Source organism: Crocodylus porosus, unplaced genomic scaffold, assembly GCF_001723895.1.
Source record: "Crocodylus porosus isolate Cpor-Errol unplaced genomic scaffold, CroPor_comp1, whole genome shotgun sequence".
NCBI classification, from domain to species: domain Eukaryota; kingdom Metazoa; phylum Chordata; order Crocodylia; family Crocodylidae; genus Crocodylus; species Crocodylus porosus.
The window spans coordinates 47,764,642-47,790,502 of NW_017728947.1; the positions used below are offsets into that span (position 1 = coordinate 47,764,642).

Here is a 25,861-nt window from a genome sequence, read left to right on the forward strand (position 1 = left end):
AGAAGAGAGAAAAAAAGAAAATGACTAACTAGATTTCAAATGGAATGTGTACTTTAATGCTGCTGTACCAGTAGAAACTAGAGCTACCATGCTGTTTGTTTTACTCTCTCAATGAGATGTTCTATTAAAAGTATGGTGGAAAAAAAATCACCGTTTTCTACAGCAGCAGTTAAGCAGAATTTTACTTCATGTAAAAAAAAAAAAAAAAAAAAAATCTCTCTGAAAGTTTAACATTTTCCATGAGAAACAAACAGACATATTTAAAATTAAGAATATTCACTAATTAAAACCTCAATATTCTGTTGAACAGTTAAAACAAAACATTTTCAAGGAATTCTCAGGTTTGTGGTTGTTAAGTCTAGTATGACAGTTAAGCCCTTAGTTTGAAAAGGTTATTTATTAATTTACATGAGGTTCTCTTTCTTCCTTCCACCTCCTCCCTCTCCCCTTGCTTCACCATCTAGTCTGGCCATCTCTTCTTAACAATCTTCTTTTTTCTTGATACTACTCTCTTTTCTCTCAGCACCCATCAGTCCTTTGTCTTAAGATGAATCCTTTCTCCCAGCTCCTTGCATCACCAAGGCTTTCTACTAAATCTCTCTCAAAACCAAACCAGTAGACTGCCTAAAAGTAGCAATGCCCTCCAGTGTCCTATGCTGGTATTCACCATTATAAACCCTTTATACTTTTAATCTGTTCTTTCTACTGCCTCTCCCACTTTTCTGGTAATAATGCTCTGGTTTTGATTGCTGTGCAATGCATGAGGCACATTCTAAAACGGTATTTTATAGTAGTAGCTTAATATTGAAACAGGTTTCCATTGCATTTTACAGACACTTTTTTTAGGCTGCCAGAGTGGTCATGAGAAGTTAACAAACAAAAACACTTTAAATGTTATAAATATTTTAGTAACTTATGCGAAATAAGACTTCAAGAGAACATTTTAATTCAAGAACCAAAAGACAAGCCAGAAAACAAGGAAGTCAGAGTTAATATTATACTTAAAATCTAAAAACTATAGAGCCATGCATTTAAGACATTTCAAAAGCAGCACAACATTCAAACCAGCCTCCTAAGGTAAATACAGCTGTCTGATAAATAGTGTTTCAGGTATTTTGCAGTTCCATGGCCACCAGAACTATACTCCAGAACCTCAGTTTTCCATATAAATAAATAAAATAAATAAGTGGCTGCATAAAGGTTTGAAAACATTAATCAAATATGAACCAACTAGGTGCTACCTTTCCATATTTACAGACAGCCAGGAGAATGCTTCAGGTGTATGACCTACACTTTTCATCTCGGACAAAGCCCCATGGACTTTGATTCTATAATAATTGAATGTAATATTTTTCTGCAGACTCCTAGAAGGGCAAGGAAACGAAAATAAAGAACTTGCCTATGTTTGCCCCTCTACTTCTCTTGATTCCCTTTAAGAGTTAATTTAATTAACTGATTGTGGAAAAATCATTTGTTTTAGCCAATCAAAGCAGGAAGACCAGAAACAGTTGAGGGAAATTTGTGCTTTATAGCAGAATGGGGGAAACTGTTTGTGGAGTACATGCAGAAGGTATGATGTGGAAGCGGGATACAGAGACCTATATATCCATATAGGCCTAGAAAATGACATATATCCATATAGACAAAAAAGACAGATATAACTGTATAGACCTAAAATGACAAATTTTAGGCAACTCACAAAGGGAGCACAAAGAAGAGAATTAGAGGGCTATAGAAGGGGCTGAGGTATATACTACTGGCAGTGAAAGTAACAAGCAAGGCTTATAGGTAAAAGCAGCTAAAAATTGGGTCTTACAAGAGAAAGCAATGAATTTAAAGTTTATGACACTTTTCAAGCTAAAATTTTCCATGGCAAACATCTTCAAAAATATTCAGCCAGACAATTTCAGGTAAAACAGTTCAGCCATTTCAAAGAACGACAATTTTCCCTAAATTCATTCTGGTAGTATTAACAACATTCTTGGAATCCTATCCCACCACCCCTTTCCTCCTCCCACAGCTCTAGAATACACATGATTTCAAACAGAAACAAAAATTTGACAAGGGGTAAATCACCCTGCTGTCAGGAATGAGCTGTTCCCATCATGTGAAAGTCTGTCAAGACATACGTCTCTGAATTAATCTCAATTCATGTATGCCTCAGTAGGAATTGTTAGTTTGGCACCTAAAAACACCAAAGATTCTGGTTTCAACGGCTTCATAGACATTAGGGCTGGAAGGGACCTCGGAAGATCATCAAGTCCAGCCCCCCGCCCAAAGGGCAGGAAGTCAGCTGGGGTCACAGAATCCCAGCAAGATAAGCATCCAATTTACTCTTGAAGGTGTTCAGTGTAGGTGCTTGAACCACTTTCAATGGCAGGCTATTCCAGACCTTGGGGCCTTGGACAGTGAAGAAATTCTTCCTTATGTCCAGCCTGAAACTGTCCTGCAGGAGTTTATAACCGTTCAACCTTGTCATCCCTTGGGGTACTCTGGTGAACAATTGTTCCCCCATACCCTGGTGAACACCCCTGATAAACTTATAGGCGGCTATCAGATTGCTCCTGAGCCTGCACATTTTCAGGCTAAAGTCCCATAGCTCTCAGACTGTCGTCATAAGGTCTGTTTTCCTGACCTCTGATCATGCGCGTAGCTCTTCTCTGAACACTCTCAAGCTTCTCCAAATCCTTTTTGAATTGTGGAGCCCAAAACTGTATGCAGTATTCCAGCTGCGGCCTCACCAAGGCCTAGTACAACAGTTGAATGACATCCCGGGATTTGCTTGAGAAGCATCTATGGATGCAAGCCAGCGTTTTGCTCGCTTTACTTGCTGCAGCATCACATTGAAGGCTCGTGTTCATCTTGTGGTCAATCATGACCCCCAAGTCCCTTTCATCTGTAGTGCTAACCAGCATAGTATTGCCAAGCCCATAAGGATGCTGCAGGTTTTTCCTCCCAAGGTGGAGAACCTTGCATTTTTCAGTGTTAAACACCATCAGGTTCTCATCCGCCCATTTCCTGAGCCTGTCAAGGTCAGCCTGGATTGCCCTCCTGTCCTCAGGTGTGGATGTTTTACCCCAGAGTTTGGTATCATCAGCGAACTTGGCCAGTCCGCTTCCGACTCCAATGTCCACATCATTACTGAAGATGTTGAACAATATAGGTCCAAGGATAGAGCCTTGGGGGACCCCACTGGTCACAGGGCACCATGACAATGAGAGTGATCTGTAAATACAACTACTATTGGTTAACAGAATGCTTCATTTTAAGGATGAAAAAGCTGGATGGGACTTTTGCTACAAACGATTCTTGTAGCTGCAATGGACGAGAAAGGCAGCAGGCACCAGAACTGAGAGAAGCAACACTGTCATGTCCTCCGTGCTCCACTTGTTGGCTACTAGGCAGTAGGAAGAACTTGCCTGTCTCTGGCTGTATCTATGCTATATAGGTCTGCAAGCAGAACTACAAGTGCATCCAGACAAAGCTGCTTTATGGCAGCCGAACGCCCTTTTTCTGCTGGCAGATTAATGCTGCTTTTCTGAGTCATACAAGGCTTCTGCCACCACCTGAAAGTCAGAGAATGTAGATGTACCCATGTCTTCTGCTGACTACCACGGTCTATTTCAGTAGCTCTCTCAGGGTATACCTTTCACTTTGTTGACAAAACAGGGCTAAGTACAGACAGTCAAAAAGCCTGAGGCTGAATCAATTCAGTTTTTGCAAGTTAGTGTAAACTGCAGAGATTAAAAACTGAGAAACAACTGGACACACATTTACTTTTGATTCCAGAACGCAGCCACCTGTACTCTCTCAGGCCATAAGCTCTGGGGTGCTACAGCACAGCTCTCTGGCATGTAGAGAGAATGGGCTGTGTGTTCCCTTCCTTTTCCTGTTGCCCCCGAGATCTCTGGGATTTGCAGTTCACCATCACAGCAGCAGGACTCAGCAGGGTTGCTCATCACTTCCTCCTCTGGCTTCCAGGTGCCTCTGTGATTTGCAGTCCACCGCCAGCAGTAAGTTTCAGTAAATTTAGCAGCAGGGCAGCTCTGTACTCAGGGGAAGGTGGGTTTAACCCCTCTTCCAGTTTAACCAGTCCCTGCCTTCCCCACTCCCTCCCCAACCCTCCTCCTTTGGAGAAGGCAGCATAGCCCAGGCCAGGGCTGGAAAGCATGCCGGGGGACCGTGATTTAACTTGAACTAGGAAGGGGTCTGGGACAGAAGTTTTATAAACCAGTTTGACCAAAATCAGTTAAATCTAGGGTTGCACCAACAGATTATTCAGTCTGATACCAATGGCTGCTTTTAAGAAGCCATATTGGCTGATAATGATCCAATTCCAATATACAGCCAGGCAGCTTGGAGACAGTGTCAGGCTCGTAAGTCTGGTGTGGGGGAAGGGGTGAGGGTAGGAATGGGGGGAGGGGAAGGCAGAGTGAGGCCCTTACAGTAAGGAAGGGAGTGGAACTGGGGCAGCTGGGGTGGAGTGGGGCACAGGACAGAGCTGCAGCTTGTCTGGGTGGCATGGGGAGGGGAGGGGGGGTGGGTACAGCTCCCATCCTGCAAGCACCCTGGGAGAGAACAGGGGAGGGGTGTGCCCCAAAACCACACAGGGCAGGATACAGCTGCAAGCTGGGGCTGAGCTGGGCTCTTCCCAGAAGGGGCTGGGCCAGGCTGTGCTGAGCTTGGGATGGGTGGTGGTGGCACTGGGAGCAGGGTAGGGAGCTGCAGCCACCCCAAAATTTGCTGTAGCTTCCCAAACTTCCCCCTGCCAGCACTGCTGCTGTGCACCCCGAGCACAGTGCAGCCTGCCTCAGGCCCTGCTGGGAAGAGCCCGATGCAGCCCCTGGCCCCAGCCCACAGCTGCATCCTGCCTCACCCCACGAGCAGACCTGGGGGCATGTGATCCCCATAACGTCCTGGGGTGTGTGCAGAGAGAGAACCACTTGCCCTCACACACCCCCAGACAAGCTGCTCATGGCTTTGTCTGGCACCTGCCCCCCACCCCCTGAGTAGCACCTGTCCCAGTCCCTCCCCATTGGAGCCTCGTTCTGCATCCCCTCACACCCCTTTCCTCCCCCCACACCAGACTTACCAGCCCGACACTGCTCTCCAAGTTGCTGGGCTGTGCTCTTGGCTCCATGCATGCTGTAGCTGTGTGCATGCACAGGTCATTTAAAAATTGGCCACAACAAGCAAAAAAAAGTCGATTTCGATGCTTTCAATTTTCCCTATAACCAGTGCTGATCCAATATGGGACTAATGTATCGCACCTCTACTTAAGTCTGATACTACATTCAACCAGGTTTATCTTAAACCAGTTTCAGCCATTTTGAAACCAGTTTATATGCAGTGAGCTTCAATTCTGTTACAGGTTTAAAATCAGTTTCTGATGACTTAAACCCATTTATGTGCAACTTCTGTCCCTAGCCCAGGTGAAGCAGACCTACTTGGGCCCAGCAGATGCCAGAAGCTCTGCACTAGCACATGCACTCTGGGGACTTGCCTGTGGTGGTTGCCGTCTGCCAGCCAGCACCATACCTACACTTCTGGCATCCCTGGATGAACTTTTAGTATCAGGTCCCCTTGGCCAGAGATAATGATAATAATAAAAAGCAAACAATGGAAAACAAACAAACAAACAAACAAACAAACACCCCCCTCCCATTTTCAGGCCCCCTTTCTGTACAGGCCTTGGGTGGCTATCCAGTTTACCCATGCCTATGTCCAGCCCTGCTGCCAACAGAAGGTTCACAGTGCAAACACAGCTTAGGATTCATTGGAGATACGGAACAGAGGTGAGGGATGAGGAGACAGAAGCAGGAATTAGACAGGAAAAATTAGTATATGGAAGCGTCTTCATGCTATGCTGCCTCTTCAGGACTAACAGGGGGAATAGGAATAGCCTAATTTTTAGACTCACATTTCAGAAGAGGTCCAGAGAAGTTACAGCCATTCTGTCACCTCAGACTTCCTCTTTCCTGACTTAAGAACTAACATATTGTGTTGTACATAGCTACACGGTTAGACAAAAGTCTGTCCCTACAACTGAATAAATAACAACATACAAAACACCCATCCCAAAAACTGCATCCTTTTTCACTCAACAGCCAAGGAGTTTCACTTCCAAAATACAGTCAAAGTGTCAGATCAGTGCAACCGAATCCTCAAATGCCATATTTTCCTGCATACCACATGCTCCCAAATAGCATATGCACCTTGTTTTTTGGAGGCAGAATGCAGAAATCAGTTTTCCAGCATTAATGCTGATTGTGTGACAAAGTCAGTGCCAGGGCCCCTGAGATTCATACCCCAATCTATGGAATCTGCAAGTAGAGGACCAAGCTGCAGCATCACCTCACTAGCCACAAACCTGTTGTAGCTCAGTCTTGGCCCTCCCATAAGGTTCCTAACAGGAGAACACGTGACCCAAGAGGACTAATGGAGGTCACAAGCCCCTGATGGGAAGGCTATAAAACCTTCCTGCTACCTGCAGGGTCTTGTCCTTGCAACAATACTTAGTATCCATAGTGTGGATCTCCTTGCCTGACCATTGTAACTTCTGTTCCCATCTTGGATTTTCTTGTTCTGAATCCGTGCCTTACTCCCATCTTGCCTCCATCTCAGACCCTTCTGCCCTGCCTCCAGTCTAGGACCTCAAGTACCTTGGCTCATGCTTACCCCATCCTCTATATTGGATTCTCTGGCTCCTGACCCCTGGCCTGGCCTTGACCATGGACCCACTTGATCCCTGGTATGATATATCAAACTTCAACTGGCAGCTGGTATTGCAACCCCTGACTTTCTCTTTTGGACTTACAGTATTACTGACTCTTAGCTTCTGGACCCTGACCCTTGCCATCTGGGTTGTACCCATGACAGTACATTTTCCTGGAAACACAGTGTCCAGGAAATAAGACAGCAGGAACTTCTGGGTATAGCAGGGCAGCAACACGGTTGGGCCCCAGATCTTTGCAAAGGCAGTAGGAAGACTTGTTTTTACTGTAGATTCCATAGACATTAGGGCTGGAAGGGACCTCAGAAGATCATCAAGTCCAGCCCCCTGTCCCAGGGGCAGGAAGTCAGCAGGGGTCATAGGATCCCAGCAAGATGAACATCCAGACATCTCTTGAAGGCATTCAACGTAGGTGCTTGAACCACCTCCGGCAACAATCTATTCCAAGCCTTTGGGGCTTGGACAGTAAAGAAGTTCTTCGTTATGTCCAGCCTGAAATGGTCATGGAGGAGTTTGTGACCGTTCACCCTTGTCATCCCTTGGGGTGCTCTCGTGAACAGATGTTCTCCCATATCCTGGTAAGCACCCCTGATAAACTTATAGGTGGCCACCAACTCACCCCTGAGCCTGCACTTTTCCACGCTGAAGAGTCCCTGGGCTCTCAGCCTCTCTTCATAAGGTCTGTAAATGATTCTTTATAAAAAGTTCCTGTAAATAAAATGTTGATTTGACACCACAAGCCTCATTAAGATGCTACAGACTGGATGTAGCAGCTCACTCACCCTCAGCCAGCTCAGTGGCTCTTTACCCAAAAGCTACTGCCTCACCAACAGCTGTAAGAAGCTTAGCACTGGACTCTGCCCCCAGTCTTTGCAGCCCCAGGGAAAAAAGTGACAGCCATGAGTCACAGTGCCTCTTTACTTTATTCTGCCTTTTTTCTACTACAGCAATTTAGCTTCCTCACTTAAGGTAATACCCCAATTTTGGACTGCTGATTTGGGGAGGGGGGGATGGAAGGTGCATGTGATATGCAAGTAAATATGGTATTTTGTTCACTGTAACAGGGGCTCAGGCAGGAGCCCTGTTACTAAAACAGGATTGGGCATGACTTACTCGACCATGCACCCTGCCGGGGGGGGGGGGGGGGGAAAAAATCACACACCCAAAGCAGAGCTGGGTGATTAGTCTGCCAAGACTTGTATAAATCCAGTGGCAGGGCATATACCTTTTGCCTTTGGGCACAAGGAGACAGCAAGAGGCATTTGGAGCCCCAGATGGCAAAGAATACAAGGAACTGACCTGGCAACTGAGAAGAGATGCCAAGACTACAGGACCCTAGATGAAGAGAGTCCATTCAGGGCAAGCTACGTACTGTGAGATTCTGGTGGCTCTGGAGAGTGTGGTAGGAGCCGAGGCTTGACAGAGTCATGCGGCAGGGGATCACGGAGAGAACGAGGCATCCCATGGGTGAAAGACAATGGATGGGCAAAAGGAGCCCAATCCCAGCGGGGCAACACTGCCAGAGGCAGCAATGTGGGATGCAGGGAAACAACTGGGACTGATCCCAGTATGACACTTACACAAGAGATGCGGGGAATGTGCCTTGCTAATAAAGATAATTAGTGCTCAGAACTCTGAGCACTGCATTGTAGCCAGAAAGTATCCAGTGCTGGATGAACTGCTTGGCAGCACTGGAGGGCTTCGCTAATGAAGTAACTGGCAAGGCTACAGTTACTGTACCAACACCATGAGCATATAACACCTGGGTGGCGTTTATTAATCTCTAGCATTGAAAAGACCACAGATCTCCTCAATTTTCTTTCAAATCCAAGTCGTGGCAGGCGAGCACAGAAGGGAGACGAAGCTAGGATCACCCATCCCGCTCACCTTCAATTTAGGACTGCCACTTACTTGTTCCTTTATTTTTACACTATCTTTCTTTCATGGAGTCATTCTAAGGAGGTGGCATCCTTCCACAGCCTCTAGAAAGTTTACTGGTCCAACAGGCTAGGACCAAACCTCACTTCAGAGACTATAACTGTCACTAGAGGTACACTGGTACATTGATTCGATATCAGATCAGCACCGATATAAAGAAAATTGCATCAGAAATTGGCCTGATATGGCCAATACTTTGACCGATAAATGACCCGTGCATGCACGCAGCCGCAGCACAGCACGTAGGTGGTGAGGAGCACAGCCCGGCAGCTTGGAGAACTGTGTGTAGCTGGTAAGTCTGTTGTGGTGGAAGGGGCATTGTGGGGGGCGATCAAGGCCCCCCAGTGAGGGAGGGAGTGGGACTGGGGCAAGTGCAGGATGGAGCTGTGGCTTGTTCGTGGGGTGTGGGAAGAGGGGGGTGGCTCCTGCCCTGCGCACCACTTGTCTGGGAGCTGCTCATCTGGCAGCTCCCAGACACTTGTCCGACAGGGCATAGGGAGGTGGGAGTGCCCCTGGATCTGCATGGGGTGGGGCAGGCTGAGGTGGCACAGGGCTCTTCCCAGCAGGGTCTGGGCTGAGCTACACTTGGGGTGGGCACTGGCAGCGGTGCTGGGAGGGGTGGTTGGCAGGGGGCTACAGTGAAATTTCAGGTGGCTGCAGCCCCCCCTCCCAGTAGCCCCCACCTAGTGCCACTGCTCACCCTGAGTGCAGCCCAGTCCAGCCTCCCCCCCACAGCCAGGAAGAGCCTGGCATAGCCTTGGCCCCAGCCTACCCTACCCTGTACAGATCCAGGGGCACATGCCCCCCGTGCCCTCCCGGAGGATGCACAGCAGCAGGAGCTGCCCCCCACCTCCCTCCAGACAAGCTGTGGCTCTGTCCCTAACCCTACCCCATCTCAGTTAGGCAGTGCTTGTCCCAGCCCCACTCCCTCCCTCCCTCTCACTGCAGGGGCCTTGATCTGCACCCCCCACCACAGACTTGCCAGCTGGGCACAGCTCTTCAAGCCGCTGGGCTGGTCTCGGAAATCAGAATGGTATCAGCCAATACGCCTCCTTAAAAATTGGCTACTGGTAAATCAGTCCCAAAAATCTCTATCGGTGCACCCCTGAAGGAACTGGATGTTAAAATGGTTTAACAGTAACATCAAACATTAGTAGCACAGCTGTCAAGGGGCATGTCTGAGTGAGGGTAACACCCACTTTCTGCCATAAGCCCCACCTCCATTTATTTGAAGTCAGACTACCCTGGGATTTGGTCTTCTTCCATCCAGCTATCAGTGAAACACTGACATTGCTGCACAGCTCTGGCAATACACATACACTTCGAAAATTCTTTTTTTATTTTATGAAGTGTCTGGTATGATTAGTCAACAGAGAAACCACCCATTTTAAAAAGTCCAAGCATGCATTCACGAGTGTTGGGGGTGGGTGGTGAGAAAGGGGAGAATGGACAAAGTTGCGTGCAATATGTTCATTTCCGTAGTGTGACACTGCATAGGGGCAGCACTCAGATATTAACCATACATTAGACCAAGCTGAACAATTGAAGGCTTTCAAGACAAGAACAGCACCATTAGTGTAAGCAAACTCATTTATACTGGCAGCTAGTAGATACAAGGGGGTGGGGAGGAAAAAGTCCACAGCAGCCAGTATTAGCAACAGCTCAAGGCTTTTTTTTGCAGGGGAAATCTATGCCTGAAAGAAACACTTGCCCTTAATTTTTTAATAGATGTTTCATCTTTAGTGGAAAAGATAAATATGCGGTCAGTTTGCATAAGCTTACAGGAGCTGTTTAAGTTTATTTGGCAATTATTAGTGACCACCAATAAAAGAGAGAAGAATAACAAGGCCCTTTGGGGAGTATTAAAAAAAGTACACCAAGGTAGCATTAATGGAGCCATTAAATATATATCCCTTTTGATAAGCAAGAAACCTGACAAAATGAATTGTATTACAGTCAATGTCTTTAGGAAATGAGAGTCATTTGTGGGGGAGGAAGGAAGGAAGGAAGGGAAAAAAAAAAGTGTTGATCATTTCAAGCACTGCTGTTTACAATAACGTAATGAAAGACTGACCTTAAAAGGAAAAAAATGAATTGAATGCTTGAAACTAATGCACACAATCATATACCAATCAGGTCTGTCAGCATTTCTGTAACCACTAAATTGAGGAACTTCTAACTGTGCAAAAAAAATTTGGACTACAACTTGGCAAAGACAACTGGAGCCTGGAAAACTGAGAAACATTTCAAAAGTTAGGCTTTGAGAGTTGGTTCCTTATTTTAAAGATATACACAAACACACCAGTTCTTATGTATTTGGGATTAGAATCAACTTAGAACAAAATTATCGGTGGTATACAAAAAAGCACATTAAGACAATTATGGCCTTTGAGTTTAAAACAAAGGGATACAGACAGACATGTGCTATTCAAAATAGCCACCTTTAAGAAGTTTCAGCCATATCAAAGAGTTTGGAAATCCTGTAAATATATAAAAAAAAAAATCGAAAATATAGCCAAAGCTTAGAGTAAAATATTATATTTATATTTTAGTTAGCAGTGTTTACAAAAGGAAAAAAACAAATAAACAGCTCCCTTCCCCCCATACATAAATTTCACAACTCAGTGGATTGTTAGCAGGCCTCAAGGTCTCCATTTTCCTTTACAAAACTAAAAATAAGTGATTCCTATAAAATAGACTGTGTCTACCAAAAGCTGTTAAAAACAAAAAAAACCCAACAACAACAAAAAACACACTAGAGAATTTAAAGTGAATGCTACCGCCTAGCCTAAATATTAAAAAAACGTGTACTCCCTGACTCCAAATCATTAGGTTTAGAAATAATTAGACTATATTGCAGGGGTCGGCAACCCCCAGCACCTGTGCTGAGCATGGCATGCGAGGCCATTTTGCTTGGCATGCCACTGCTAACCATGGAACCTGGGCTGATCCCAGCAGATGGCTGGGAGGATACAAGCCCTGCTGCAAGCAGACAGGGCACTATGGCTGGCAGGAGCTACCCTGGAGCCTGGGCCAGCTGCAGGTGGGAGGCTGCTAATAGCTGCTGCCTCCCAGGCCCAGGCTCTGGGGAGGCAGCACATGACAGCAATGCTCCCCACCCTGCTGCCCCTGCAAAGCAGCATGTAGAACACTGAAGGGCACAGCAAGGAGGTGCATGAAAACTGCCTGCTGCTCTGAGGTCCCCACTGCCCTGGCCACAATTTCCCTGCACGCAGGTGCAGCAGCAAGGGGCACAACCCTGCACTGCTGCCCACGCTGCCCTCATGCACACAGGGTAAGTGTGACCAGCACAGCACGGAGCTTGCAGTGGCAGGCAGCTTCCCTGTGCAGCCCCTATGTGTTCTGCCACTCTGCCACACTGTGCTCTGGAGGGCACACAGGAGGGCAGCAGGGCCAGAAGCACAGCGTGGGGCAGTGTGGCCAGGGCAACGGGTAGCTCAGCGCAGCAGGCAGCTTTCATGTACCTCCCCACTATGCCGTGCCAGGTTCCATACTGCTCTGCAGAGGTGGTGGGGGAGGGCAGCATGGTGGGGAGCATGAGCTCGCAGCGCATACCCACCCTGCCCCTTACACAGATTTGGGGGTGCGGGCCCCCTGCCCCCCAGAAGTGCATGCTGCCACTAGGAGCCAGCCCCACCCCCCACCTGAACCCGCTGCGACGGCAGGTAGCAGCAGTGGGGGAGCCAGCTCCTGCTGCAGCAGCCACTGCCATCTGTTGGGAGGAGGGAGCTGTGGACCTGGGTACCTGGCCCCATAGCCCTGGCAGCTGGGGGCCCCTCTGGCAGGGCTGGGGGGCAGGGGTGATCCGCACAAAACTAATACACAAGATCAGAGGCAGCATCCAACATTTTATTTATTGTCACCAAATCTAGTATTTACCATAAAAAGGCAAAATTTATTATTATTAGCTATAGTAATATGCAGTGCATCCTGCCATGTACCCCCCTGCCCTTGTTTTGTTTTTCTGGCATGCCGGCACTCCAGCATTTTCCAATGTAGACATTGTGGTTTTTTCGGCACTCTGGCCAAAAAAAAGTTGCCTACACCTGTTATATTGCATGTTTGTGTACGTAAATCAGGGTTTTCCATCTTGCCCATAGGAGGCCTAAATGCACCCTGCAAGATAACTGACTCTAGGAGTCAGGGCTTTAAGAACAGCAAACATCACAAGACTTATCATGAGATTTGGGAACACTGGGTAAATATCAGGAAAAGCTTTTATGGATTAGCCTTACCCTATCTTTCAACTTGACAATTAGTGACTCACAAAAAGCTGCTGCTGCTCTACCAATGATTTCAGCTTCTTTAAGTTAGTCAAAACACTATTGATTATGCCTTCTTCAATTCTGCACTTCTTTATAAAGAAAAAGTGCAGCATTTTCAGCAGTCAAAGGTTTGGGAAGAATTTGTAGCTCCTCATCCCTTCTGGGTTTTTTTAAAAGGCTTTTAAAAACTTATTTCTGTCATTATGGCTGCAGAACAGTATCAGACAGAAGACAGGCAGGCAATGAGCCAAGACAATTGCTAGATGGGGTAAAACCCACTTGTTTTGACTCTAGCTCATCCTCCCTCTGCCCCATCCCTCATTTATCTGATTTCCCTGCTGAGTCTGTGAGCCCTTTGGGGCAGAATCATGAATCTCAGACTGCCTTTATGATAGAATTGTACATCTACAAGCACAACAGAGCCCCGATCCCTGCCTAGACCCTTGAGGTGTTGCCACTGAGAAATAGTTGCTTAGGGAAATGGAAACAACTTTTTGCTTGATTTAAAAAGCCAAAAAAGAATATATGGGTAGTCCTCCACTGACTCCAGGAACTGTACTAAACTAGTGGTAGGCAAGGCTTTGGAAGCATGGACAGGATCAACCCAGTTCAGGTCCTAGGCAGGCTGATGCTCCCACATTACTGCTGCCACTTCCCCTCAAAAAATGGCCACACTAACACACAAAACCCCCACTGCCCAGCTGGAGTGGGGCCCTTTGGTGCCTGGCCACAACAGCACCAACTTGCAAATAACAAATCTCCTTTGCCGCCCAATGACAGCATGGTACAGGTAAAGCCCCTGGTTCTACAGATCAGCTCCAATGGCCTTACATTGCCAAATCTTGTGCTAAACCACATACTGAACATCCTGCTCCAGGCTCTTGTACTGTACTCATTACTGTAGCAGCAGAGCACCATCTAGTATTGCATTAAGACAGTGATGTTCAGCCTCTACACTGCAGGTCAGAACTGGCCTGTAGAGTCATCTCATCTGAATTGTGGGGCTCCCCACAAAACTGGACATTTGGCATTAGGAGAGCAGTGGTAGCTGCTCCTCTACTACCAAATTTCTAGACCTGTGGGAACCGCTGCAGGCCCAATTCCTTGGCCCTACATGCTTGAACACGTCAACATGTAGGATTTGACACGTGTGTGGGATCAGGCTAGCATGCAGGGCCAGGAAAGCATGCTGTATCACACCAACAGACGGACCCCATGTGCCAACACTGCACAGGATCCCGGCCCACTAACTGACTCCATGCCCCTTGTCCAGCCTCCAGGGCTAGAAGATGGAGCACCACTGCACAAAGAGATGACTAACATCTGTCATTAACTTGTTCTCTTGTCCTCTCACTGAAGAGAAAGAGCATGCATCTTGTTTGGATAGGTTATTTTATTTATTTAAAATATGTATGTTGCCATATACGTCTGCTAGAGAAAAGAAGTGTGCCTTGTGCTTGGATTGGAAGGTGGCAAATTCTGGGTGAGTTCAATCCATAATCTCAGATGGATGCCCACAGGAGTTTCTCTTCTTACTCACTTACACAGAACTAAGATTTCCTAATACAGGTACCTAAAAGGTACAGGCACGTTCTTCAATTTAAAAGATAATGGCAAAACATTTTTTGGTGGGTTGTAAGAGTAATATTTTGTACTTCTTTCTATTAGGGAATCTCAAAGCAAGAATTTGCAGCCAGCCAAAAAATTTAGCACAGTACTTAAGAAATAAGCACTACCTTCCTTCATCTTTATGTCTATATTAATGTCAGTTGTACATTGAACTGAACTACTCATAAAGGCAAGTAAATCTCATCTCTCAATTGCAAATAAAGTGAGTTTCTTTTAAGTACCTATTGAAAGGTATGAACTCATGTCTGCATGAAAATGAGCCTATTTAATATCTGCAGAACAAGAATGAAATTCCTCCTAAAAAAAATTCTTAGAGTTTATCTTAACAAGACAAGAAAAAAACAAAAATAAAAAAGGAAATGTCCAACTTCCACAGCACAAAAATAGTTTCCTTTCTAGCTCTGACAGGTATATAGCTTCTCCTCTCTCAGGCTGATGGGTTTTTATTCAGACTTATTCACTTCATACATGCACACTCACTTCATACATGCACACAGTTTCCATATATTCAAATACACAGTCTAATACCTTTACCAATTTCACAGGGATGTTGAGACAAAGTCTCCCTATTAGTAATAACAAAATCTAATCTCCCTAATAAGGTTTTGCTTAAAAAAAAAAAAAGAAAAAGAAAAAAGAAAAAGAACCATCACCTTTTTTCTCCTCTACCTCTCCCTCCCATTAGAAATCCCGCTGAAGCACACTAGCTGGAAAAAGAAGGAACTGTAGAACACTACTGTTTGTGGCCTCCTGGCTGCAGCTGGCCCCGGCTCTGGGTAGCTGCTGCCAGCCGGGAGCCTGGGCTGCTCCCAGCAGGCAGCTTGGATGCTGCAAGCCCTGCTGGGAGCAGCCTGGGCTCCATGACTATCAGCAGCTACCCAGAGCCGGGGCTGGCTGCAGCCGGGAGGCCACAAACAGCTGCTGCCTCCCTGCCCCCAGCCCCAACGGGCGCGGTGTCAGCACCCGCTGCCTTCCTAGAGCCTGGGGCTGGGAGACAGCTGGGGCTGAGGCTGGAGGGCAGCAGCTGTCTGTAGCCTCCCGGCTGCAGCCAGCCCAGGGTCTGGATAGCTGCTGATAGCCACAGAGCCCAGGCTGCTCCCATGGAAGCCCTGCTGCAAGCAGCCCAGGCTCCATGGCTATTAGCAGCTACCCAGAACCTGGGCCAGCTGCAAACATCTGCTGCCTCTCCACCCCAGCCCTGGCCCCAGCTGCCTCCTAGCCCCAGACCCATCCCTGGGCTCCGGGGAGGCAGTACATACTGGCAATGCTCCCCACTATGTTGCCATCACCACTTCTGCAGAGCAGCGTTGGAACCCGGCATGGCAGGACACAGCGGGGGACGCAGAAAGCTGCCTGCTTCCAGCTCCCCGCTGTCCTGCCACACTTCCTCTGCAGGCAGGGGCAGCAGCTAGGGGCACAACCCTGCATTGCTGCCCACGCTGCTCCTGTGCACACAGGGGAAGTGTGGCAGGGCAGCAGGGAGTTGGGAGCAGGCAGCTTTCTGCACCCCCTGCTGCACCAGGTTCCAATGCTGCTTTGCAGAAGCTGTGGCAAGGGCAGCACAGTGGGGAGCACTGCCGGTATGTGCTGCCTCCCTGGAGCCCAGGGCCGGGTCTGGGAGGCAGCTAGGGCCAGGACAGAGAGGCAGATGTTTACAGCTAGCCCAGGTTCTGGGTAGCTGCTGATAGCCATGGAGCCCAGACTAGGGGGCAGGGGCTGAGGAAGCAGGGCATCCTGCCATGTATCCGTTGCCCTCACTTTGTTTTTCTGGCATGCTGGCACTCTGGCACCTTCCAGGGTAGGCCTTATGGGGGTTTTTTGGCACTCCGGCCAAAAAACGTTGCCTACCCCTGATCTACAGCCACTGCAAACTGGCATCAGAAGCGGACTGACAAAAAAATATAAACAGTATCGAACTATTATTTTGAAAAAACTGTCATTAAAGTATAGTTGCCAGTTTGATTTGATGATCTGAACTTCATTGAGTTAGTTTGAATCTATACTAGGGTAGCCACTGATGCACCTCCAGAATACAGGACATCCCTTGTTGAGTGTGCATGAGGGGGAGCCAGTCAATCAGCAGTGAGCCGCCAGGCTGCCATCTCTTCAGCCAATCAGCAGTCGGGGTAAAGCAAAATAGCAGACTGTGCATTTTACTGCGTGGGGCCACTGGGCCCCTTGACCAATCAGCAGCAAGGGGCAGGGCCACCACACAAAAAAGCCATCTTCCTCCCTCTCTGGCTCAGAACCCTTGCCCTACCTTCTAGGGAAAGCCAACAGAATCACAAGGACAAACGACTGACACGCATTTCCACCAATGAACTGAAAAACAGGACTTTTGCAATCCCTTCCTCATTCAGAAACAGACAGGGGAAGAAGGATTGAAAGACAGGATAGTTCCATGTAAAACAGAACCAAATGGCCACCTTAACCTATACTGTAAAATAGGCAGGTTTCCAGTCCAGTCAAGTTTTAGCCTATGCATGAGGACTAATCCAGTTCTCTCAAGGATGAAAGTACCACCACAAAGCATAAAAGCAATTTGTGCGCTGAACAGGCAACAGGTTGAAAAAGAGCCTAATTTAACTCTGCAGTGAAGACAAGCCCTAAAAAGGGAGGAGGAGGGAAGAGAGACTGCAGTATCTCAAAAGCCTGATATACCAGTTTGCATCTAGCAGAGATGATTGCACACTTATCCAAAACATGTCTACGGAGCCTCTCGCTTCCTGTCTATTCCAACAGATTAGAAGAGTGCTTGTCTCGGGGTAGAAACATTTGGTAGACAATATGTTAATAGTTTACTAAATTTTACAGGGCTAAAGCTAAACCTCTGCTTTTAAGCTAGTTGAATGCTGATTTATGTATTTATTTGAGAAAAGAAAAGCACAAAAGGGTAGATGTGCACTAAAACTTTAGGAAGATCAATACTCAGGTCTTGCAGAAATAGCTTTTACAGGTCTGCAACAGATGAGGCCCAGCCCTAGAGCAAAATCACCATAACCCTGGTCCCAGAGATGTTTCAAATAATCTCTCCATAAAATAAATTGTTTTTAAGTCCTTTCAAAGGTACCTTAGGATAGCACTTCTCAACCTGTGGGTCACAAGAATACATGAAAAGGGTTGCAAAAAAACCCCTTTAAAACTAGATCAAACTTTAAAAATGAATTTTTCTTTAAAACAAGAAAAATGTGGGAACCCACAGCTTCTCTCTTACAGGCAGGCAGAGTTCCAGCCTGCAAAGGGCTGCGTAGGCCCTCCCCCCACAAAACCAACACACTCCCTGCCCCACACCCTGGGGGCCTGGGCCTGAGAAGCAGTTGGTCAGGAGTGAGCAGAACTGGGTTGGGACTAGCCACTGATGTTTACAAGTGGGTACTGGCACAAAAAAGGTTGAGAACCACTGCCTTAGACAAGGCAATGGTGACTACTTTGAATTTTGGAAACGTTCAAGGAAATCCTCTCCTTTTAGCTTAATACTCACTACTTGGAGCTCACAAAACTGCATGTTTTAGGGGTTTATGCATTATTACACATAAGGCATGGACATACAAACAAGGGCAGGGGTTCTGTTTGATTTTGTTTTGGTTTTTTGTTGTTTTTTTTAACTACAGAGTATGCGATGCTGCCACTGCCCATATACATGCTCTTAATCCAACAGTCAGAAGTGCAACAAATCAGCTGGGCATCCAGGGCAGCTGTGACTAACAGAAGCAGCAGCAGCAACTGTGGAACTACAGAAAGACTTGCAACTTCTTCAGGTGGATCTGCAGCTCAAGGACTGGACTCTTTAAGTTACCTCAAGACCCGTGGCAGAGATCATCCTCAAGTCAGGAGATTGCCAATGACAAATTTCCAGTTGTCACCTGCTGATCCAATTGTGATGACAGCTGCTATCCTTCCCCTGAAGTCACTACCCAGGGCCCCACCCTAGTTACACTATTGCCCACAGTAAATGAAAGCTAACTAGTAGTAGTTTATCTTTCAGTGGAAGTAGGACAAGTTGCCAGTGATTAGCTTTCATTTACCACAAGGTAAAAGTACATGCATGCGTGCACACACACCTCAGACCAGCTGATGGACTAAATTCCAGCCCTCCTTTACCTCAAGGTAAACTTGCTTGTGTACCCATAGGCAAGACTGAAAAACAGAATAACCACCATACTGAACTCCTCGTACTATCAAACTTGAGTATATTCCAAAGATTTTCTTGGAATTCAGTAGGTTTGATTCCTTGTGGGAAAAATAATAAATCAGTAGTTACTACATACATGTTCAAAGAGTTAGAAGCAGTCTTGGGAAACAACAAAAAATAAATATGGAAATTTTAGCTTCTAAGGCAAGGGCAGGCAATTATTTGGGCCTGTGGGCCACATAGATAGTTCTGGGGAAAACTGTCATGGGCTGGTCAGCACCCCCTTCCTCCCCCACCACCGCCTCCCCCTGCAACAGCCCAGAGCCCGCTCACCCTGTGGCTCCTCCATACCACTGCCACCAGTGCCCAGCAGCAGCTGAGTGCACAGCCCCGCCCCAGCCTGCACCCAGTCCAGACTCGCCCCAGCTGGAGCAGACAAGCTTCAGACTAGCCAGGACCTGTGCACACAGCTTTGGCCCCGTTTCACCCCATGCCTACTCCACACCTATCCACCCACAGTGAGCAGTGGCAGTAGTGGCTGGGCAGAAGCTAATGCCAGACACAAGAGAAAAGGTAGGAGGCAGCACTGCTTGTGTTGGTGATGGCAGTGGAGAGAAGCTGCAGGACACCTTGGCCTGGGCTCCAGGCAGAGCAACAGGAAGGACCCAGCTGTGGTGAGGGAGAGGTGGCCGCTTTTCCCCTGTACCCAGCAGCAGCTTCTACTCGACTATCACCATCTCCACTCATTGTAGGCAGCAGGTCCAGAGTGGGCACAGGATGGGTTAGGCCAGGGCCAAGGCCGGGACTGTGCATGCAGGTCCCAGATGGTTCAGAGCTGGTCTTCTCCGGTCAGGACTTCTGGGATCAAGGCTGTACACGTAGGGCCCTGCCAATACCACGTGGCTGAGGCCAGCAGCGGTAGCCAGAGGGGGCTGCCACCGCCTGAGCTACCTAGAAATGCAGTCCAGCCATGGAGCCACCCCATCCCTGCTGCGTGCCCTGTGGCAGCAGGATGTGCCATGGGCTAGACAATGCCTGGGCCAGACAGTGCCTGGGTCAGACAGGACCAAGGGACCTGCCATGTACCAGACAAAGTCCCTCTGTGGGCTGGATTCATCCCACATTTTGCCCACCTTTGTTCTAATGTCAGACAACTACACTGAACTGTGCCTGCTTAAAAATAAGCAAAGCAAGGGCAAACAAACTCTGGGGGTTCTTTAGGAAGACATCAAGATTGAAAACAGTTAATGGTAGCATAGTTTAAAAGTAAGATGCAATAGCAGCACAAAAACTGGAATAACAGTATATTAAAGGTCAGGATTATGAGATATTTGCAGAATTACAGGAGATGATTAGACTTCATGAGAATGTTGCAGATGAGAGTGGAGGTGCTTTGGTACAGTCATGGCAGTGAGAACTTATACAGCACATACTCTTAATATATGCCTGGTTTTAACAAATGCCAGTCAAATTAACAATCACAAAATTAGTCATTCACACCAAGGTACAATGGGGATATGGGAAGAAAATGAGAAATAATTGCTGAAATATATATTTTTTTAATTGGGCACAGCAGCACGACTCCCATTTAAGAACATATGCAGCCTGCAATTTTACTGTACTGAGCAAGTTAAACAGTTCATGCTGATTCAGTAATACACAAGAGTTTGTTGCTTCTTGACTATTTGAAAAGACTTCTAAAAATGCCAAAAAGGCATGCATCAGAAATGGTTGGTTCCAGGGTCTGGTGCAATAATAATCAGTTCTCGTTTTCTCATTTGTGTACCAGAGTTGTTACCATCTGACAGAAGGATGTCACAATACCGTCACAGAAAAGTCCCATCAGGCCTGGAGGTCCTTTTCTACCCAGGATAATTCCTTTGCTGAACATAGCTCTAGTTTAATAATAATCACTTAAGATTAACTTATGGGCAGAACTTATTCTTAAATAGTAAATATAATGCACACTCACTTTGTATATCAGCTTGTATACATTCAGCAGCAGTGCTTCACTAACATTCAAACTCCTATATGCCTTTTCACAATGGAAGTTTATGACTCTCACAGAAGAAACAAGTACTGGGAGAAAACCACTGGAAAGAATTATATGAAAAAAAAAAAAAAATCACACCTCATTAATTTCAACTAGAAGAAAAGTCTGTACAGTCCAAACTAGGTTAATTCCTTACAGGAAGCCATATTATCCTTACATCTCACTCACATAATTGATGGGATTCAAAACAAAAAATTTTCATACTAGGCTTACTTGCCTGGTGGGAGAAAGGGAACCTTGTACTGTGGAACAGACTAAGAGGTTTTCCACTGGATCTAGCAATGTGAAAATTAACCCTAAGATATCCATTATTTCACACCTATATAGGCAGAGGTGATCAGAGGCAATAAGACAGCCCAATCAGAAGCTAAGCACTAGATTTCCATAGGGCCTGCGTACCTGCAAATTTCACTGATTTCCCTTGAAGTTGTGCGTGCTCAGCACTCAGGAGATGGCAGGTACAGTGGTTATTAATAGCATAGTGGTTCTAGCTGTGGCCCACTTAGTACATGTAAAACTTGAACCCCTGAAAACATGCATTTTCCAGAAAAGGTACTCAAGATAGCATTGGGTTCTTGAACACATACAATGCATCTCACACATGTGCCTCAAAGTCTCTTGCTTTATTGGCAGAGATAACTTGACATGTGAGCATACTAAAGCAATGTCAGTATGTCTTAATGAAGTACTTTATTAAATTACAGCAACTACTTCTGGGGAAGATGCATCCATACTTCATATTTTACTGCTTTAGGATGTATAAATGACCTCCTCCAAAGGTGCAGTCTTATAGGACACTGCTGCTTATGACAGTTCACCATGATGCAAAACCTCTGGATTATAATGAAGTGGCAGGCAAGGGGTTGGATGGGAAAAGGCAGCCTACAGTATCTTCCTTTCCTCAAGCCCACTCTATAATTACAAAGACACTTATTAATCTTCTTCTTCTCCCTTTGGGAGATTAGTTACACAGTCATCTTTAATCCTTTTCTGCATGAGGGTTAAGACCCCGCAGATTTCACTAGTGCAGGGGCAACAATACCCACCATGTTTCTTGTTCTGTAACATCATACTTTGCTCTTCCTGTTAACCTCAATTTTTACTTTTTAAATTTTCTGTGGTTGTGAGCAACTTCAGAGGGTCTCATAGTCACTGCCCTAGGATGGATAGGAATCATTAGGTCAGCCCTCTAAGTTTTTTTTTTTAAAACTTACAATGCAAATATTCATATACAGTTCAACTAAGTGTCAGAAAAGAAATTTAAAGCAAGGTAACATTTTCTTTTTCTGAAGGGGCAATCTGAATCAAATTATTTTCTCCTGGTCTGAGAAGTTCTTCAGGTTATCCAAGAACTAAACTGATGCTACTTGTTAGGACTTGTATGACATGAACTAAGACAACGGACTGTAAAATTTGCAGTGGCCAAAATTATTTTTATTTGAGCCAGTCTTTTATAGGTGAAGGTTTCTCATCTCTACCAGGACCCTGAGCTACTCAGACTCCTCCCCCATTTGCTCAAGGAAAGAAAAAAGAAAAAGAACATGATTACAGCAGCCTCTTGGGTTCAACATTGCTTGTGGTAAGCAAGTTCCATGCAATAAAGACTTGCTTTGTGACCATCACCCTTAATTTAGATGCAGGCACAGTAAAACTGCTTACTCAGACAAAAAAGTGTTCCTATTTAAAAAAGGTAAAAGGTAACCAAGTGGGACAAAAATCCATCCAGATCAAAAATGATGCCCAGGTTAATTGGCATAGGAGTGACAAAGTCAGATGAGGTGTAAGAATAGAAAAGAACTCGGGAAAAGGGGATGATATCCTTTTAAAAGAGAATTTTCTTTGGTTCTTAAAAAGTAGAAGCTCAAGTACTTAAAAATGCCATGTCATTAGGCATGTCCAAATAGACAAATCACATAATATGCCTTGCTCCGTCACACCAGGCAATTCTATACAAATGTGTTCTTGTAACAAAAACATTTTTCAGACACGAAAGTTTTTTGGGGGGGGGGAGGGAGGGAAATGTAGTTTCTGGACACCATCTAGTGGCACAAATGCCTTAAAACAGCTCAGTCTGCATTAAATAAGAAAACATTAGCCTTTGCCCTCCTCAAGGGATTTGCTCCAGGTAATAATTTTATTCTTGGAAGGGAAGGGTTAAAAGAAATCTCCCCTTTGGGGCGAAGGGGAGAAATCACAGTGGGTGGTTATGAAGTGATACAATTGCTATCAAGATATGGCGGGGAATACGTTTTGGGAACAAGGGGAGAAAGAGGCTTAAAGGAGGAAACTCTGCACTGCCATCCCTGGCCAAGCTCCCCACATTTCCAGCTGAACGAGATTAGCCAGGGGCAGTGGCAATGGTGTTGGCAGAGGGTGGGTTCCTGCCTCTTCATGCACCTGCTTTCTGCTGAGCTCCTCGGTGCCCACCCACCAACCTGGGAGCTCTCGCTATGCCTTGCCCATATATCTCCATGGTCTTAGGGATAGCGTGCTACCCCCTCCCCACCACATACACACTATTAGTTAATCTTGGATCCATCCATATGTGCAAAACACTCCAAGCTACAGGGTAAAAAAGTTGTTAACTGAGAAGAGTTACGGATGACCCCTCCCCAAAAAACATTAATAGAAAATGAGGCCAAAGTTGACACAAACAGTCATTCATTTTGCATGGTTTTTTTCCTTTGGGCAGCCTGAGAACTGGTGCAGAACACGCAAAATTCTACTTCAAGTCAGTGGAAATTGTTCATGTTCAACAGTCCTGAAAAAAATTCAAACTAAACATTTAAGTATGATGACACAGGAAGGAGAGGGGAGGAGGGTTATAAATTTGGTACTAGTAGTTTAAAATTCCATTTAGTGGTTTGTGCCGCAGTCAGTAGAAGCTGATAGAGTAGTGTATGTGGGTGGGCAAAAGGTCCAGTGCCAATTTAAAGCAGCAAGATTGGGTTAGGCTGTTTTTGACTAAACTGGAGAAGCAGTCTGTCCCGAGGAGACTCTTCTAGTTAAAGATCTAACCTCACCTCAGACTCCAAAACAGGTGAGGATGCCAAGTGAATCTCACAGGCTCAAAGCTTAGATTGAGTAAGCAGCAATAGAACTCCACTAGCACCTCAAAGTGACTTCCCTTAAACACTCAGCTTTTCTTGTTTTTACATTTTGAGATATTCCTGGGTACAACTCAGTGGTTCTCAACCTTTTTAGATGACAGATGCCCCCTGGTAGACTCAAGATACACCTCAAATATGTGAGCTCTTAGTTTGCACCACTTTTTTCTGTAGTCCAAAAAAAAAAAACCCAAAAAACCCAAAAATGAACAATTCTCCCATTTCAGAGAACTCCGAAAGAACACAGCAGGCCAGAATGTTTTTAACACTAGGGGTTCCCATTTGAAATCACTGGGTTTATCATATGAATCATGTTTCCATAACTAACAATGCTAATACTATGGCACCCTGCAGCACCCTTGAGAGGATCACCTAATCATCAAGAGTAGGGCTGGAAGGGACCTCCAGGGTCATATAGGCCAACCTGAGACAGGATCACCAGTATCCAAATCATCCTGTACAAATCTATTGTGTAATTGCTCAGCAAAACCACGAAGTCAACCCCAACAACAAGACATAACAACCTAACCTACCACAGACAGATAAAGCAGGGGGACCATGTCAGTCAATGTCCTGCTGCTGCAAAGTTTGTTAAAAAAATATGCTCAAGAGATCTCAGGAAGAGGACCATATCCCTCTACAGAGGAAGGCAAAAAGCCCCCACAGTCCACACCCATCTGACCATGGGATAAAATTCCCTCCTGATCCCAAATAAGGCAATTGGTCTCACCTTGTGTGGAGGGGCAAGACCCTCTAGCCAGGAATCTCTGGGTCTAAGTCCCAACAGGAGCACTGGCACATCCCAGTCAAGATCCTCAGCCTTGGCTGCAGTCAACACCCAAGGCCTCTGGGGAAGGCCTGAAAAACCTGAGATGCAGCAGCAGCAGGAAGAAAGTGTCCCTCCTGGCCCCATGTGGAAATCCAGAAGCATAGGAAATACCCAAAGAAGACCATAGGCACAGATCATCTCTATCCTACCTCTTCTTGAACACCTCCAAATGATGGAACCTAAACACACCTAACAATGCTAACACTGTGTGGCACCCTGCAGCACCCTTGAAAGGATCATAGAATCATCAAGAATATGGCTGGAAGGAACCTCCAGAGGTCATCTAGGCCAACCTTCCCACCAAACCATACCTTCCCTGGGCAGTCTGTTCTACTGCCTCACTGTTATAATAACAAAGAAGTTTTTCCCAATATCCAACCTAAACCTACTTTGCTGCAACATCAAGATATTGGTCCATGTCCCATGCTCTGCAGCAAGAGGGGAAAAAAAAAAAAAAAAAAGTATTTTCCCCTCTTCTTTATGGCAGCCCTTCAGGGTATCTGAAGATTGCTGATCATAACCCCTCTTAAGTTTCATTTGCATAGCTCCTTCAACCTCTCCTCTTATGATTTGCCTTCCAAGGCCTTTAACATTTGTATTGCCCCCCCACCTCTCTAATTTCTCCACTTCCTTTTTAAAAAGTGGAGCCCAAAATTGTACATAATACTCCAGGAAAGGCCTAACCAGTACAGAGTAGAGAGGCACTATCACCTCATGGGTCTTGAACCTGCTGTTTCTACAGATGCATCCAAAAACCGTATTTGCCTTTTGTGCAGCTGCATCACACTGCAGACTCATATTCAGTCTACCAGGACTCACAGATCCTTCTCCATACTTCTGCCATCTAGCCACACATCACCCATTTCGTATTTTGTTGTTATTATTATTATTATTATTTCACAAGATGCAGCACCTTGCATTTGTCAGCACTGAACTTCATCTTGTTAGTTCCAGCTCAGCTTTCCAATCTGTTGAAATATTTCTGAATTGCGCTCCCATCGTTCACCATGTTCGTAATCATTTTCAGTTTTATGTCCGCTGCAAACTTGCTGAAGAAGCTTTCTGACAGCATCCAGATTATGAATAAACATGGACAGCACTAGGCCTAGGACAGACCCCTGTAGGGCTCCACTCAAAACCTCCTGCCATTCTGA

At 46.0% G+C, this 25,861-nt stretch overlaps 1 protein-coding gene across 6 annotated transcripts in view; it reads right to left on the reverse strand.

Annotated features, from left to right (window-relative positions):
* DCAF5 (DDB1 and CUL4 associated factor 5) overlaps positions 1-25,861 on the reverse strand; it is a 100,773-nt gene that overhangs the window by 51,081 nt on the left and 23,831 nt on the right. Inside the window, exon 1 of one of the 6 annotated variants that reach the window (XM_019551741.1) lies at positions 20,691-20,817. The exons of the other annotated variants lie outside the window; for them this stretch is intronic. The gene's annotated coding sequence lies outside the window, so the exon portion shown is untranslated. Of the gene's footprint in view, positions 1-20,690; positions 20,818-25,861 lie in introns of those variants that run through there. 6 annotated transcript variants of the gene reach the window in all.